Below are 17,350 nucleotides of genomic sequence, written 5' to 3'. Positions count from 1 at the left end.
TGTGAAACACCTCATAAATCAATTTTCGGTAATACCTAAAAATAAACCTACACCTCAAATTTAAAATAGAAAACTACAGATCAACCACTTTTATATATATGTGGATAATAGACGTGGTGTATCGTAGAAAATCATGTCACTAAATCCAACTCGAAATTTTTGCAAAATAGATTTTCTTAAATATATAACAGACAAGGAATGGAATCATTATAATTATTACATAAGAGAGACAGACTAGGATGCAAACAAGGAACGGAATAAATGTAAAGTATATAACGAAGATCTAAAGATCATCTTCCTCAAAAGTGTATTTTACTATTTTTATCTAAAAGGTAAGACAGTTCCATTTCTGACCTTGCCGAAATTGTCAATACCTTTACCGTCCAAAAGGATTCCTTAGAGAAATCAAGTATGCAAAATCGCATCGAAATGAAAGATCCCATTTATTTGGAATTTTCATTAGAAATTGTAATATAAATAGGCCAGGCACGACAGGGAAATGCTATATAGTTACAATAGGAAGCAAGTGCTAATGGCTCTTGTTTCTGTAACGCCGTTGATTTGGAGATCGGGTGTCCACAGATTGCTGATCAGCTCCAAGAATGATCGTTTGGCTCTCTGTCAACAACTTTCAAGTGCTGGAATGCTAATGCCAAAGAAATCTGTGACGCCAATATTAAGCATGAGCACTCAAAGACGCACAGGCAATCATCATTCCAACGTCTGGGACGATGACGTTATACATTCTCTCTCAACGTCATACGCGGTATTTATCTTAATCTCATTATATATTTTCTACATATTGCCTTATGTTCCTTTAAAATTAATGTATTAAGCACTGCAATTTCACATGTTAAAATCCATCATTCATCAATCTCTGCAAGATAACTTTGTATTTATAAGGTAAAGAATGTATTTATAAGTAAATGTATTTATAAGGTAAAGAATGTATTTATAAGGTAAAATGTATTTATAAGGTAAAGAATGTATTTTAAATAATAAAAAATTATAATAATAGAGTTTTTTAGTATATTTTTGTGAGTAAGTAATTAATTGAATAAGTAACTAGCAATTCCATCATATGTTGTAAAAGAATTGAGTAAAAAAGAGTATAGTTGAAGATAAATGTGAATTTTTATGTGATTTAAATGTAAATGTAGTTTAGTTTGAGTGAAAGAGAAATCTTAATGTTGTTGTTAGATAACTTTTTATAATCGGAACTTTTGTCTCAAATTACTTTACAGATTTTAATTCATAAAAGTTTCTTGTATTAATTTATAGATACAACTCTAATCTTAAAAACTTAAGAACAAATCATCAAAGGCTTTATATCTCTAGATGAACATAATGAAACTTGAGAAAAAATTACATTAAAAAAACATGTAAGGCTATGTAGAAAAAATAAAAATGATATCTTACACGATATAATTAATCAAAAATGTTTGTAAATAATATATATATATATATATATATATATATATATATATATATATATATATATATATATAATGATGATAATAATAATAATAATAATAATATTTATCATGATTAATGACTAATTGAATTCAATTTATCTTAAAATTAAAATAATATTTGATTTAGATTCATTAAAAATTTATTAATGATTTTTGTTGTGAAAATCATCACAAACCAACCCCGAAATTATAAATTATTAATTAAATGTGTTAATGTTGGTGACCTTATAATGACTTAAAAAAACCCCAAAATTTGTAATCAAATGTGTCAATGTTGATAACCCTGCAATCACATCACACGGGGACAATCAAAACAAAAATAAAAAGTCACATGTTAATGTTGATGACCCTACAATCACTTCACAGGGGCAAAGTAAAAAAAGAAAGTAAAAAAACACATGATAATTACTAGTAAAATGTCATTATCCATAGCTTAAAATAAACAAACAATGAAATGAAGTGACCCAAAGGGAAAGGTTAAAAGTTAAATTGAAAAGATAGTTTAGAATAAACAAAGTCACATGTTAATGTTGATGACCCTACAATCACTTCACAGGGGCAAAGTAAAAAAAGAAAGTAAAAAAACACATGATAATTACTAGTAAAATGTCATTATCCATAGCTTAAAATAAACAAACAATGAAATGAAGTGACCCAAAGGGAAAGGTTAAAAGTTAAATTGAAAAGATAGTTTAGAATAAACAGACAATGAAATGAAGTGATCAGAGAGAAAAATTAAAAGTTAAATTGGAAAAAAAGAAAAGAAAAGATGAAAAATGAAATTGAGTGTTTACTATAATAAAATTTAGACACTAGTCTTTGACTTAACTTTGACAAAATATTTATTGTATATCAATATAATGGTTTTGTTTCTTTCTATTATTTGAAATTTTAAATATCATGTTACCGTAAAATTTATTATGATAGGTTAATTTTAAAGAAATTATTTAGAAATTGAATATATTTATTATAATTAAATATTAGGTAACATGATATTAATAAATAAAGTTTATTATGATTGGTTAATTTTAAAAGACATGGTTTACTTTTGTAATATAAGGAAAATTGAATAAGTTTATTATAATAAAATATTAGAAAATAAAATTAATTAAAAGATTTATCTTTTATATTTTCAATTTAATAAATTAGTTATTATTATTATTATTAGTTAAAATAAAATTAACAAAATAGTTTTAGTAACTTGCCATTTTATAACATTATTAAGTATTAAGAAAATAAACTTGTTATTTATTTTTTTCAATATAGTTTTATTTGAATAAAAAAATTTATTCAACAAAGTTTTATATTTAAATAAAAGAAATTATTCAACAATATTCTAGCCTCCCAATTTCATGTTAAATGGATTATTGTTAAAAATTTGAACAATGCTCTTAATCTGTCTTTTGGAAAAAAGATAAAATAAAATAAACAATTATTACATTTAATTAAAAATTTAATACACAATTTAATGTTAAATGGATTATTGTTAAAAATTTGAACAATACCCTTAATTTGTTTTTCTTCTTAAAAATTTAAACAATACTCTTAATATGTTCAGACTTGTAGGGAAAAGACAAAATGAAGTAAACCATCATTGCATTTAAATAAAAACTTAATACCCATCAAACATTATGAAATTGCAAATTTTGACTTCAAAACGTTATGAAACTGTAAATTCTGACTTCAAGCCATTATGCAAGAGTTTATGATATGTATCTCTGACAAAAATGGCTCCATAAGCGCCCGAAATATATGATCCGAAAGTAAGTGACACAAAAGAAATGGATTCTAACTTCTCAACTTCCAAGGTGGCCTCCGAGAAAAGAGGTAAAAATCAACCTAGATGTTACATTTACAATAACTATTATGCCTGCTACTCTAGAAAAAGTTAAAGTACTAGATAAACTACTCCCTTTTAATGTTTATGATGACACCCTATGAAAAGTACTTGATAAAATACTTCCTTCTCATGTTTATAACTATAATAAACTACGTCCTTTTAATGTTTATAATTGGCCGCGATCCATTTATTTGTAGTTTGTGCACGACTGACGTTGTAGGTTAGTAGTTTGTGCACGACTGACGTTGCGGAAGTAGTTCTTGAATTATGTTTTTCTTAAATAAATTTAGCATCATTAAAAAATTTTGGTGCATTTGAAATTCTGAAATTTGATAACTATAATTTAAATTTAAGATTTTATCGAAATAAACTACTGCAAGAAGAAAGAATAACGAGTGACGTATGTATGGTCTATAATTATTGTAGACATCAGGGCAAAACATGCTTGTACCATTTTAAAAAATAAAATAAAGAGGTTGTTATTATTATGTCTAAATGAATCAAATATTTGACTCGCTGCCTTCACTTTTTAGTGCGAGCAATACGTTGAGTCGTATGTGCAAGAAGCGGAATTTTCACTTATAATTCTATTAAATTGTTTATTATTAAAAACACTTAAACAACACCATTATTATTAAAATCTATTGTCATAATTTCTTAAATAGTTATTTCACGAGTCTCTTAACTCTTAAAGAATTAAGACAACCTCAATTCCACGAAACCTTAAGGGTCGAATGAAATTGTGAAGAGCTACCATTACCTCAAATAATTGAGCTCCCAAGGAGCACCAATGCCACTGAATTTATTTCACTTTTGTCATTTTACATAATTGAGATTTGAAGGGTTATCAATGAAGGGGCAGTTTTTTTTTTTAATACCGAAAACAACTGCAGTTAACTTACTGAAAGCTATGTATTTTTTTTTAATTCCAATTAACCCACTTAAAATTATGTATAATTATGGATGAATATAACAAAAAAGGAAGAAAACAAAGTAGTGTAATAAAAACAAAGTATTTTTGTTTAAACAAAATATATTTGCTCAGTTGTAGTTTATACTTGCTTAGTTGTAGTTCATAGTTGCCACAACACCTGTCCATTGTTATAACTCCGTTCGTTATCTAGTGCTGTATTTTTATTCATGGTACATTATTACACTTTTGGTTGTTTCACAACTACATATTGCTACAAATCCACTATAACTTCTTGTTGTGAATAAAGTATTTTATTTGTGAAATCATATGCTTTATATGCTATAATTTTTTTGTTATTATGTCATTTTTTTCATGTTCAAAACATGTAGTGAGTTGGAAGATATAGTTATGTATCAATGTTAGAAAAAAAAAATTATGCTTCAATTGTCTAGATGTTAAATTGAAGTATCATCGAACACTAGTATGGCTCAATCATAGGTTCTTATTCTAATGGAGAGAAAGTGCGATTCTTGGTTTATCAGAATCAAAACATTACTACATTATCCTGACCTTTCAGGATTTTTCACTATGAGTATCCAGAGTTTGTTGATCAAGTAAAAAAATGGATCTAACAAACGCTTAGTGAAATCCTTTGAACGAGAACTAAAAGAAGGATAATAAAGCTCTTGGTTTAATCCAGCAAGGTTTAAATGGCATTATATTTCCATAGTCAAGTTCAAATTCTTCAAAGAAGGCTTGGGACACTCTTGAAACATGTTATCAGGGAGTTGTAAAGCTCCCTCCCACCCCCTTGGACATTTCTAGGTTAATGAGAGGTGTTACTTTTAACTAAGTTGACCTCCATGGTCCCATTATGAAAATGGGGTTATAACAATATTTCATTTCCAAAGTTAGTGGAATTAACTTTGGAACATACCATCGCTTGTAACACATTAAGAGATTTTCTACAATATGAATTTTATCCTGATCTGAAACAGAGGCCAAAAATTATGCCCATTTAAAGTTTGATCATGTAATCATTGTCACACAAACAAGATCCCGCCACATGGCACCCATGTGGCACTTGTGTGGACCTTACTAAGTGGTTCCATGTTATCCTTCACACCAATGTCGACGTGGCTACATCCACGTAACCCTTCCCACATAGAAAATCCTATGGACCCCACCAAGTCTGGTCCTCACATTTTATTTCTTTGTTTTACGCTATATCCAATTTGTAAAGGAATATGGCGTTACTAAGAAATTTTCACATAAAAATGATTTGGACTCCTATTTGTGTTAGGACTTGTTACAAACATCTGATCATACATTGTATATACTGCATATGACTTTTTATCATGAGGCAAATGATTTGGATTCCGAGATGCATCAAAATCCCCAAACATATTTCCATAATCCCAAATATCCAGCTTTGGGCACTTATTTGGGCCTCATGAGGTTTACTCAAATTGGGCCCCACACTAGATAAACCTTGAATCAATCCTTTTGCATATGTATCAAGCCTCATCTATATCTTGTTTCCCCATGAGATTCATCATAACAATTATCTTATATATCGAGATTCTCATATATGCCTAGATCACTTGAATTATATCTAGCCCAGATACTCAAAGCTATAGTGCCAATTTATGCTTAGTCAACTCAAAATGATTTAAGGTTTTTCCTTACTTTTTTCAGGGAACTAGCCAAGGCTCTCCTAGAAGAACAACTTTGCCCAAAATGTGCATGATCATTGGAATACATTCTTACATCAAGTAGAAACAATCCAAGTTCAAACATTAGACATAATCCACATGTTAATAGGAATCATAACCAGCCAATCGATGGCTAACAATGCTCTATGGTTTCTTCTATTGTAATACCAAATCCTCTTGTGGAATGGATCTAAAATAATTTATATCAGGTTCCTTAATATATCATGCATTAATTGATTATTGGTCCCTGAGTAAAGAGGGAAAATAATCATTCATGTACAACAAAAATCCATGCTAATTCTTAGCATCCAATACATATCCCTTTAAGAATAGAATTTTAGTAGTTCTTACACAAGAGGGACTCCTTGACAGTTATAACACCCAAACTAGGTAATTGCACACACTATAATGGTTTAATTGGGTTCACTAGATAGTCATACGTAATCATGTAGATAGATATACAAATTATAAAATATATAGGAAACTATAGGGGTATGTAAGCCCCTCATGCCATGATAATAATCATACAAACCATCTCATTGAAAATACACAAGAATACATATTCCATCATTAATTATGTTGATACACTCGTTGTCATATAACAACAATTTTTATCATTCAAAGTGAAATAGGTACACATAAAGATACAAGTAAGAAACTTACCTTTTTAGCAGAGTGACTTGAAAATAAGGGACTTCAACTCTCCTCCCACTTGTAGGTCAATTGCACTGCCATTATTTCTTGCAATTAACCATGCCTAATCCATATTTAGAGTCTGAGGAGTGAAGCGTTTAAAGAATATTCACACTAGTCTAGTTAAGAATTCACATCGGAATCCATAGCACGCAATGCCTCCACCTAGCACCCAGGAGTCAAAAGTACATAGTATCTCCACCCAAACAACACTTAAGACAATCTAGAGCACACAATGATCCACCCAATAATAACTACAATAATCTAGAGTTTGCAATGTCTCCACCTAATTCACACTACAACAATCTAGATCCCACAGTGCCTACATCTACAATCTGGAAGGAATCCATAACACACCATGTCTCTACCTAATATGTTTCACGGGAATCTAGACTCTTCGCTCATGGTATCCACTTGTGAAATATCGAGAGAACTCCCAAACTGCACAATCTCTCCACTTGCTAAGCGGGGATCGATATTCCACTGTCACTCCAACTTCTTAACACCACAAGTTCATCTTTAATCTATGCTCCAAGCCAATGTATTAAATGATTTTTTCTTGTCTTTTTCCTTAGTCATTCACTTGCAAATCCCATGAGAAACCGAGAGTGTTCACTATGCTCATATGCTCCTCTATTGAGTGTGCAGTCTTGTTTGGAGTAACATGTCTTTGCGTCTCTTGCTATCAAGTTTATACCACACTATAACACATTTTTCATTTTGAGATTATTTTGCATGTGGATTGGAACAACATGTCCCATGAGATCAAGTTGGTTCATCCTTTTGGTCAACCATCCATACTCCATTTTAGTTGCTGTACCAGCTTATTTTTAATTCAACAAGGATATGGGTGGCCATTTAATGGAAAATACTACTCTTGGTTATTTCCCCAAGAAATTCCCAAGAAACTTTTCCTCTCAAGCTTTGAATCCATGTCCTCTCATCAATCCATTTACTTTTACATTTCTCATAATTAATTACCATTGCACATGAAAATATTTACATGAGGGGGTAACCAAAAAGGGTTGTTATAGGTGTATGCAAGATGAAGAATGTTAAGTTACAAAACTTGGGGAGAGATTTTGAAAATCTGGAAATGAAAGATAGTGAGATTGTGGTTAGTTTTACGATTAGGTCATGAGCAATGTTAATCAATTAAGACAATATGGTGATTACATATGAAATAAGAGAGTGGTTGAGAAATTCTTCCAAAGTTTTCCAAAGAAGCTTGAAGCTATGGTTGTATACAATGAAGAGCTTAAATATAATATACAAATGCAAATTAATGAGTTCACTCATTGTTTGGCTGCACATGAATCCATGATGATAAGATATGATGGTAATCCATTGGAGAATTCATTCAGAAATAAACTGAAACTTACTAAAGGAAGAGGCAGGGAAGATTATGTAACAAAGGAAGGGGAGGAAAACATCTTATCAAAGGGACAACAAAAATAATTTTAGATCTGAGGAGAAATCTCAACAATACCCTTTTAATTTAATGGTGAGCAACAACAAAATCTTGCAGGGAGCGAATCAAAGAGGATTGTAAAGATAATCATAAACTTGTGTTTTTGACGTATAATCTGACTCAAGAAAGTTCAAATCATGTTTGGTTTTTAGATAGTAGGTGCCTCAATCACATGAATGGAAACATATATTTGTTTGTGAGTCATGACACTAGTATTTAGTATGAGGTAAAGCGAGCCAATGATAAGAAGGTATGTGTTAAAGGTAAAGGAGTGATTGTTGTATTACTAGAAATGGTGAAAGAAGAATGATCAATGATGTATACTATGTACCTAGTTTAAAATGCAATTTGTTAAGCATTGGGAAACTAATAGAGAAAATATACACAGTGTTCTTCAAGGACAAGGTATGTAAAATCATTGGTAAGTACCCAAGTAAGTAGTTGATAGAAAGGGTGGAGATGAAAAAGAGTTGGTTGTTTCCACTTATAATGAAAAATAAATTCACCCACTCTTTGAATGCTTATAAAACTAAGTGCTTGGATGAATCTTGGTTATGGAATTTAAGATATGGTCATTTATATTTTAGTGTTGTAGACTTTTTATAAAATAATTTGATAGTGTAAGGGCTGCCTAAAACTCAACAAATAATAAGCTCATGTGAGAGTTGTATGCTTAAAAAGCATCACAGAGAGAAATTTGTATCTATAATTTTAGATAGGGTGAAATCTCCATCGGAGATTGTACAAAAAAAATTGTGTGGACCAATGAAAACACATGATTTGGTCAGAAATATTTACTTTTCAACTTTTATTAATGATTATATTTGAAAAAATTTGGTTTATCTTCTAAGAGAAAAGTATGAAGATTTTACCATATTAAAAAGGTTTAAAGCTATGGTTGAAAAAGAAAGTAGAAAATATGTTAAAGTTTTAAGATCATATAAATGTGGTGAATATATTCCAGATGATTTCATGGAGCTTTGTTAGTGGCATAGAATCAAGAGACAATTTACTACATGTTATACTCCATAACAAAAATGGGTGGCTAAAAGGAAGAATCAAACCATTATCAATATGGCTCAAAGAAAGCTAACAAAGAAGTATCTACCACATGAATATTGAGGAGAAGAAGTTATTTGTTTAGTTTATATCCTCAACAAGATTCTGGCTAAGAGTGTGAAGGAACAAGTTCCTAAAGAAACAGGGAGTGGTAAAAGTTGAAACGTATCTTATTGGAGGATTTTTAGGTGTGTAGCCTATGCACATGTACCTAAAGAGATCAGAAGTTGGATGAAAACAATGAGAAGTGTATCTTTACTTAATATAGTGAGGAGTGTAAGGAATATAGAATCTATAATCTCATTATGAAGAAGTATATTATTATTATGGATGTTGATTCAAGGAAGAAGAGGCTTGGGATGGAAGCATATATAAATCTATTGCAGAGGGAATTGTATTCTCTCATTGAGGTGATGATGGAGATGAGAAGGATGTACAGGCTATAAAGTTGACTCCATATGCATATACACTTGCTACAAGTACTTCAACAAGGAAATCAGCACAAGTTAGCCCACATAAAGGGAATTGTTTGGTAAAAATGGGCCTCAAAACAAAAAATGTACTAACAAAATTATCTTTAAAAGAATCAATATGGTTCAAGATGATGATGTCATCAGCAAGGGAAAATATTTTGGAGGGAAAAGAAGAAAACCACTTTTTATTGTATTTATCGCTTATCTCTTTATATATTTACTCAAATGTCAAGTGTATATACTTGTTGGATGCAGAATTAAATTCCACATCCAATGAGTATCCATCCTGCATATTTCTAAGTAGACCCATATATATATATATATATATATATATATATATATATATATATATATATATATATATATATATATATATATATATATATATATATATATATATATATATATATATATATATAAATAAAAATAAAAAACATGAAAAAATTGTGTTTAGTCATGGGTCTGTCATAAGTATGTTTAGTGGGTACTCGTTAGATGTGGAATTTAAATCCACATACAACGGGTGTCTACACTTGGCATTTGAGTAAAACTACAAGGAGATAAGCCAAAAATACAATATAAAAAATAGTTTACTTTCTTTTTCTTTAATAATTCATAGATCTTATTTTATTATTTTCGTCAGGAGGCCTATTTCAAACCTAAAAATTCCCCCAATGTTGAAGTTTAGAACACCTAGAACTTAAGAACATGGTGAACCATCAAGTTATGAAGTCCAAAAAACAAGAAGATTAGGGGTAAGTAATAAATCAAATCCTACATTAGCACATTAAAGTATAAATTTAAAGGTTAGAAGACGAGAATATTAAGAGAAATATATGAGCATAATGATGAAATAGATCGAGTTTGAAAATTTTCATTAATTGCATATGATCCCATAAATTTTGAGTAAGTTATTAAAGAAGAATTTTGGGTAAAGGGTATGGATGAAGAGATTGATGCCATAGAAAGAAATAATATTTGGGATCTTGTAAATCTACCTAAATGAAAAAATAGTATAGGTGTTAAATGAATTTACAAGAGCAAACTGAATGCTAAAGGTGAAGTTGAGAAATAAAAATCAAGACTTGTAGCTCAAGGGTTCAATCAACAACCTGACACTAATTATAATGAATTTTTTGCATCTGTAGCTAGAGTTGATAGAGTAAGGATGATGTTAGCTATTGGAGAAAAAAATAGATGGGAAATGCATTAAATAGACATGAAGTCTGAAGTTTTAAATTTAGTTTTAGAAGAATAGTTTTATGTGAAACTAGCTTAAGCATATGAAATTGATGGACAAGAAGATAATGTTTATAGGTTAAAGAAAGTATTATATGGACTAAAACAAGCACCCCAAGTATGATACAATATAATTAATGAATATTTAAATAATAAAGGATTCAATAGAAGTCTAAGTGAGTCAACTGTATATACAAAGATAAATTAGGAAGGTAAAATTTTGATAGTTTTCTTGCATATTGATGATTTTATTTTCAGTGGAGAAATTTCAATAGATTATTTTAAAACAACGATGAGAAAGATTTTAATATGACTAATTTATGGATGATGAAATACTTTCTTGGTATTGAAATAGCTCAATCTGAAGTTGGTATTTTTATTTGTTAATCTAAGTATGCAAAATAAATATTGAAAAGATTTATGATGGTGAATTGTAATCAAGTTATAATGTGACTGCTACAAAACTCAATAAAAATGATTGCAGGTTAAGTGTTGATATGTATTTGTACGAGAAGTTTGTTAGAAGTATCATATATTTGGTTGTAACAAGGGTTGAAATAATGTCTATTGTAAGTTTAATTTCCTGATTTATGGAGTTTCCAAAGAGTACCCCTTGGAAAGTTGTAAAATGGATATTAAGCTATATTGTTGGAAAAACAAATTATGGTATCTTGTATACATCACACCTAGATTTTAAATTGACTAGATATACATAAAGTGATTTTGTAGGAAATATTGATTACAGGAAGAGTATGTCAAGGTATATGTTCAGTTTTAGATCGAGTGTAGTATCATGGGCATCAAATAAGTGGTCCATTGTGACTTTATCATTTTATAAGGCAAAGTATGTTGTTGCAACAATAATTGCTTGTCAAATGTTATGGGTGAGAAGAATGTTAATTGAGTTGTTGCATGTTAAAGAAGAACTAACTCGATTCTTTTGTGAAAATAAATTTGCCATTGCATTATCAAGAAATCATGCTTTTCCATAAAATAAGTAAGTATATTGATATAAGGAATCATTTCATTTAAGAATTAGTAAACACTAATGCAATTTGTATGGAACTTTGTTCATCAAAAGACTAATTTGGATATATGTTTACAAAACCCTTCAAAAATGAGTTATTTCAAATTCATGGGAAAAATATAGGTGTGTGTATGGTATAACTACTTTTTTGATGTAACAACAAAACTTTTGGTTGAAACAATTAAGGGGTAGAATGTCAGTAACAATAATTATTTCATTAGTGCCTAAAATCGTGAAGATTTTCCTCGATCTCATCTCATTGAAACCCAAATGGGTAACATGAAAATGTGAAGAGCTACCACCTCCTCAACTCGTTGAAATTTGGAGCAACACCACCACAAAGTTTATTTCAACTTTGTCCTTTTACCTAACTAAGATTTGAAGATTTATCAATGAAGGGGCAATTTAATTTTTTCAAGTCTAAATAACGAACTGAAAATTATGTATAAGTATGGATGAATGTAACAAAAGGAAGAACACATAGTAGTGGAATAAAAATAATTTATTTTTATTTTGCTGTAGCTCATAGTTGTTGCAGCTTAGCTATAATTATACATTGTTGCAACTTTCTTCATTGTCCGACTCTGCAACTCTATTCATTGTATGTTGCTGCAACTCCATTGATTATAGCTATTATTGTTGTTGAAACTTCGTTAGCTATAGTTTTTATTATTGTTGCAACTCTATTGGTTGTAGTTGTAATTATGTTGTAGCTTGTTTTTGTGAACAAAGTATTGTATTTTTTATAGAGTGTTATCACCCAAAAAATGATCACCTAGCCATTTTCTTCTAGGTTGACCAAAATACACCGTGTCAGATGGGTTTTTACATATTAAAACCAAATTTAGCCTTAGGAAATAATTTGTGAACCATTTTCCTCAAATATTTTTCTTTAAAATCCAAAAAATATCATGAGAATAATTATACAAATCATTATTTATTATTCCATAATTATCCCTTATTTCTCTCATGAAATAATTATTAAATGTTTATTTAATATTTATTTCTAATCCATCTTTGACTTTATCCCCATAAAGTAAATAATAAATATTTTTTTATTTCTTAATTAGTTTAATCACTTTCTAAATAAAGATATTTGATCATTTCAAATAAAATTTCTCTTTCTAAAATATGATAATTATTCTTAATGGCTAGATCTTGATTTAGTCCAACATTTTTATTATTTTCCTAAATCTAGATCTGTCTTAATATTTTATTATAGATAGAGATGTTTTATCCTCATTCATCACCATGACTATTCTCATCGTCCTCATTATCATCTTATGATATTTGAGCTCCCATTTTCAAGTTCAAACCACCATTAGCACCATTTTCCCACTGCAACCATTAGGAGAGAAAGTTGAATATAAAGCACAGCGTATTCAAGAACCCATCCCATGGAGGGGGATTTGCAGATAGAAGCATGCATATTCTCCTCACAAGGTGTGAACATTATATTTTTAATAAAATCAAATTTCTTCTATTTCCATTGGGATTTTGGTATATCATTTTCCATTATATGTTCCGTTATATTTGCATTCCATATTTTTGTAGGTTTTCTACTTAATGTTTCACAGATTTGAAGCATATTAGCAACCATTTTTATTTGTTGTTAGGGCTATTTGTCACCAGTAGCTTAAGTGAAGGATTTTGGTACACTGGCTAGAAAACTTCATACTAGCAAATGGAAACTCCGTTTGCCTAAAAATTTAGAACCCTGGTGACTGTTGTTTGAACATTTTTTTCATTTTTCTTTCTCTCACTTCCTATTTCTACTTTTAGATTTTCAAAAAATAAATTCTTCACTAGACTGGTGCTGTCGAAGAGTTTCCCTCTTCAGCAAGAATTTGTATCGTAGAGTCTTCACATATTTTATGGCAAAAGGATTCCCTTGTAAGCGGTTTGTGTTAGAGGCATAGTCAATGTCCATTCACTTTAAAAGAGTAGCCAGACCCATCAATGGTGGCTAATGTAAGGGTGCCATTATCGTGAACCTCTTGTATCTCATAGGGACCTAACCATCTAGTCTGGAGTTTGCCTAGGAAATCCTAGAACCTAGAATCATATAGAAGTGCCCAATCACCTTCATGGAATATCTTTTTCTTGATGAGGGCATCATGCCATTTTTCTCTTTGTTGTTGGATCAATGCAATGTGCTGAGGAGCTGATAGCTGGATTTCATCCAATTCATTAATTTTATGTAGTTTGTTAACTTGTGCTTCATTCAAATCTAGGCCTACTTCTTGGGCTATCCTCATTGTCTGAATTTCAAATTCTATTGGGAAGATAGGTTCTTTACCAAACACTAGCTGATATGGGGAGTATCCTATGGTATTCCTCCAAGTCGTGCAATATACCAACATGGCTTCTGGTAATCGGGTAGCCCAATCATGTCTATGTGAGGCGACTGTTTTTGTTAGTATGGTCTTGATTACTTTGTTGGTACTTTCTACCTGACCGTTTGCCTGCAAGTGGTATGGGGATGTGATTCTGTGTAAGATGTGATGATTTTTTAATGTAGCAGCAAGATTATGGCTTACAAATTGTGGCCCTCCATCCATAATTATTTCTCTATGCAAGCCATACTGCACGAAAATTTTGAAAACAAAATGGATTATTGTGTCCTCTGTGGCCCTTGGTAATGCTTCTACCTCCACCCATTTAGTCACATATTCCGTTGCAACTAGTATATATGTCTTTTGATGAGATGATGGATTTATTGGGCCAATGAAATCTAATGCCCAGCATTCAAAAGGTTCGATGATTAACTGTGGATGCAGGGGCATCTAATCAGACTGGCTAGGGTGACCCATTCTTTGGTAGCTATCGCATGCCTGGACAAGTTTCTTGGCATCCTTAAAAATGGTGGGCCAATATGTTGTTGGGAAAAGTATCCAATTCGGAATGCCCCTATCCCACTCTAAGAGGTGATAGTGCCTTAGCAACAAACAAGGAAAACTATCTGAGTATTCTTCTTTATGAGATGCAAATAGGGAAAGAAGGATGTAACCAACCAGTGTCTTCCGCTAGTTTGTCGATCCAATCTCTCTCTCTCTTTCATTCGCTTCCCACTGCCTGCTCTTTCACTGGTCCAGCTTCACCCAGTTCCTGCAAGATCACAAGAGAGGAAAACTACACAAAAGATATAGATTCACATTCATAACTAGTTTAGGATCAGATATAAACTAAATATGAAAATATAACAAAACATCATTGAAATACAAGCATATAGGAGAAACTCAGGTAGCTTTATTGATATGATAACAAGGTTCAAGAGGAGATACAACCAAATGAGTCCCGATCCAGCATCTACCTCCCAGCAAAAGAATCCCTTCCTCTCCTCCAACAAAGCATAAATCACCCAATGTACTAATCTCAATCTCAAACCAACAGCAATTCTCTGCAAAATACAAAATTCCAGCCTCCTAAACCTCTGGGTGAGAGATCCATATATAGATGTGAGCAGAGAGGATGAGTCAGCTCATGTTTTGACTTGTGGCTTCTCTCTGTCAGTTCTTGTTTCCACTTGGAGGTTGAGAACCTCTTACTCATCACTTGGTCGAATTCACTGAGGCAAGTGTCATTGAGGAAGATTCTGGAAGCTTCCAGGGTATTTACACCTCGTTGAATGAACTTGCCATTTGTCAATTCCCGCTCAGCGCACCCTGGTAGTGCTTCTACCTGTGTTGCAGTGCACCTAGCCAGTGCAGACTTTGCATTTCAGCGCAGACAGCTAGTGGAGCTATTGAATTGATCCTGATTTGACCATTTCTGAGTGGTTTTTGGTGGAGAACTTCTGGGAGAAGCTGTCATTGGTTGACCTTGTTCTTTTAGGGGTAGGAACAACTCATTTAGGGACTTTGGATCCCTTGGATTATTGACATTTCATGCTCAATGCTGTAAGGCACAAAAATTTCTATAACAGTTGCTGTAAGGCCAAATTCCACAGACGACATTCTGAACCAAATATTCTATCCATCCAAGATCCATAATTTCTTAGAATTGATTTTGAGGTATTCGACATTGAAACTAAGCTTTGTTTTAAACATGATGAGATTAGCATTTGTTTTAACATTTTCCAGTGTGTGTGTGTGAAGCAATACAAGGAACGCGGTGAGTTAGCTTCAATTTCAGAGTGTTATACTAAAGAAAATCCCGAATGTACCGCGGAAGATGCTTTAAATCATATGAAATGCATCCTGGATCTTTCTGTGAGCCAACTGAATTGGGAATTTCTAAAGCATGACACTGTGTTACAAAAAGTTTACTTTCAATCTTGCACGAGGCATGCACTTTTTCTTCAAATAAAAAGATGGCATATGCCTTCGTGACAATGAAGTAAAGAACCAAATATTCAATGTTCTTATCGAGCCACTACAGCTGTAACTATGATGGTAATGGTGCATAGTGTTATCAATTTGCCTAGGGGTTTGAATATGTTGGTCTTATATTTGCCACCGTTTATATCATAAACCATATTGTTCATTTTGATGGCTAAGTCTGATTTATCACGCATTAAAAGAATTTTTTGAAGCGTTTTTGTATTTCCCACTTTATTTTGAAATTGAAATTTAGCATAAATTTTTTAAAACTACATCAGTTGGATTTGTGTAATTTATATAATCTAAATGTTTTAGAGTTTTTTTAACTATATGAATGTATTAATAAAGCAAAAATTACATTTTAAATAGTCAAAAATCATAATTTTCACTTATAATTATATTAATTTTTTACTATTAAAAACACTTAAACAACACCATTATTATTAAAATATATTATCATAATTTCTTAAATAATTATTTCGCAAGTCTCTTAACTCTTAAAGAATTGACACAACCTCAATTCCATGAAACCTTAAGGGTCGCATGAAATTGTAAGAGCTACGATTACCTCACATAATTGAACTCCCAAGCAGCACCAACGCCATTGAATTTATTTCACTTTTGTCATTTTACATAATTGAGATTTGAAGGGTTATCAATGAAGGGGCAATTTTTTTTTAATACTCAAGACAACTCCCATTAACTCACTGAAAGCTATGTATTTTATTTAACTCCAATTAACCCACTTAAAACTATGTATAAATATGGATGAATATAACAAAACGAAGAAAACAAAGTAGTGTAATAAAAACAAAGTGTTTTTGTTTAAACAAAATATATTTGTTTAGTTGTAGTTTATACTTGCTTAGTTGTAGTTCATAGTTGCCTCAACACCTATGCATTGTTATAACTCCGTTCATTATCCATTGTTGTATTTTTATTCATGGTACATTATTACACTTTTGGTTGTTTCACAACTACATATTGCTACAAATCCGCGATAACTTCTTGTTGTGAATAGAGTATTGTATTTGCGAAATCATATGTTTTATATGCTACAATTTTTTTTGTTATTATGCCATTCTTTTCATGTTCAAAACATGTAGTGAGTTGGAAGATATAG

The 17,350-nt window shown here is 31.1% G+C and overlaps 1 pseudogene; it reads left to right on the top strand.

Annotated features, from left to right (window-relative positions):
* The first annotated feature begins 338 nt into the window (after positions 1 to 338).
* Positions 339 to 17,350, top strand: part of LOC149264932 (delta-selinene synthase-like) — a 326,754-nt pseudogene continuing 309,742 nt past the window's right edge.

Source organism: Pinus tabuliformis, chromosome 6, assembly GCF_031772625.1.
Source record: "Pinus tabuliformis cultivar Carrire ecotype Pingquan chromosome 6, CPIR1, whole genome shotgun sequence".
In the NCBI taxonomy this organism is placed as follows: Eukaryota; Viridiplantae; Streptophyta; class Pinopsida; order Pinales; family Pinaceae; genus Pinus; species Pinus tabuliformis.
Note: the sequence above shows the minus strand (reverse complement) of the source record. Positions and strands in the feature narration are given on the sequence as shown.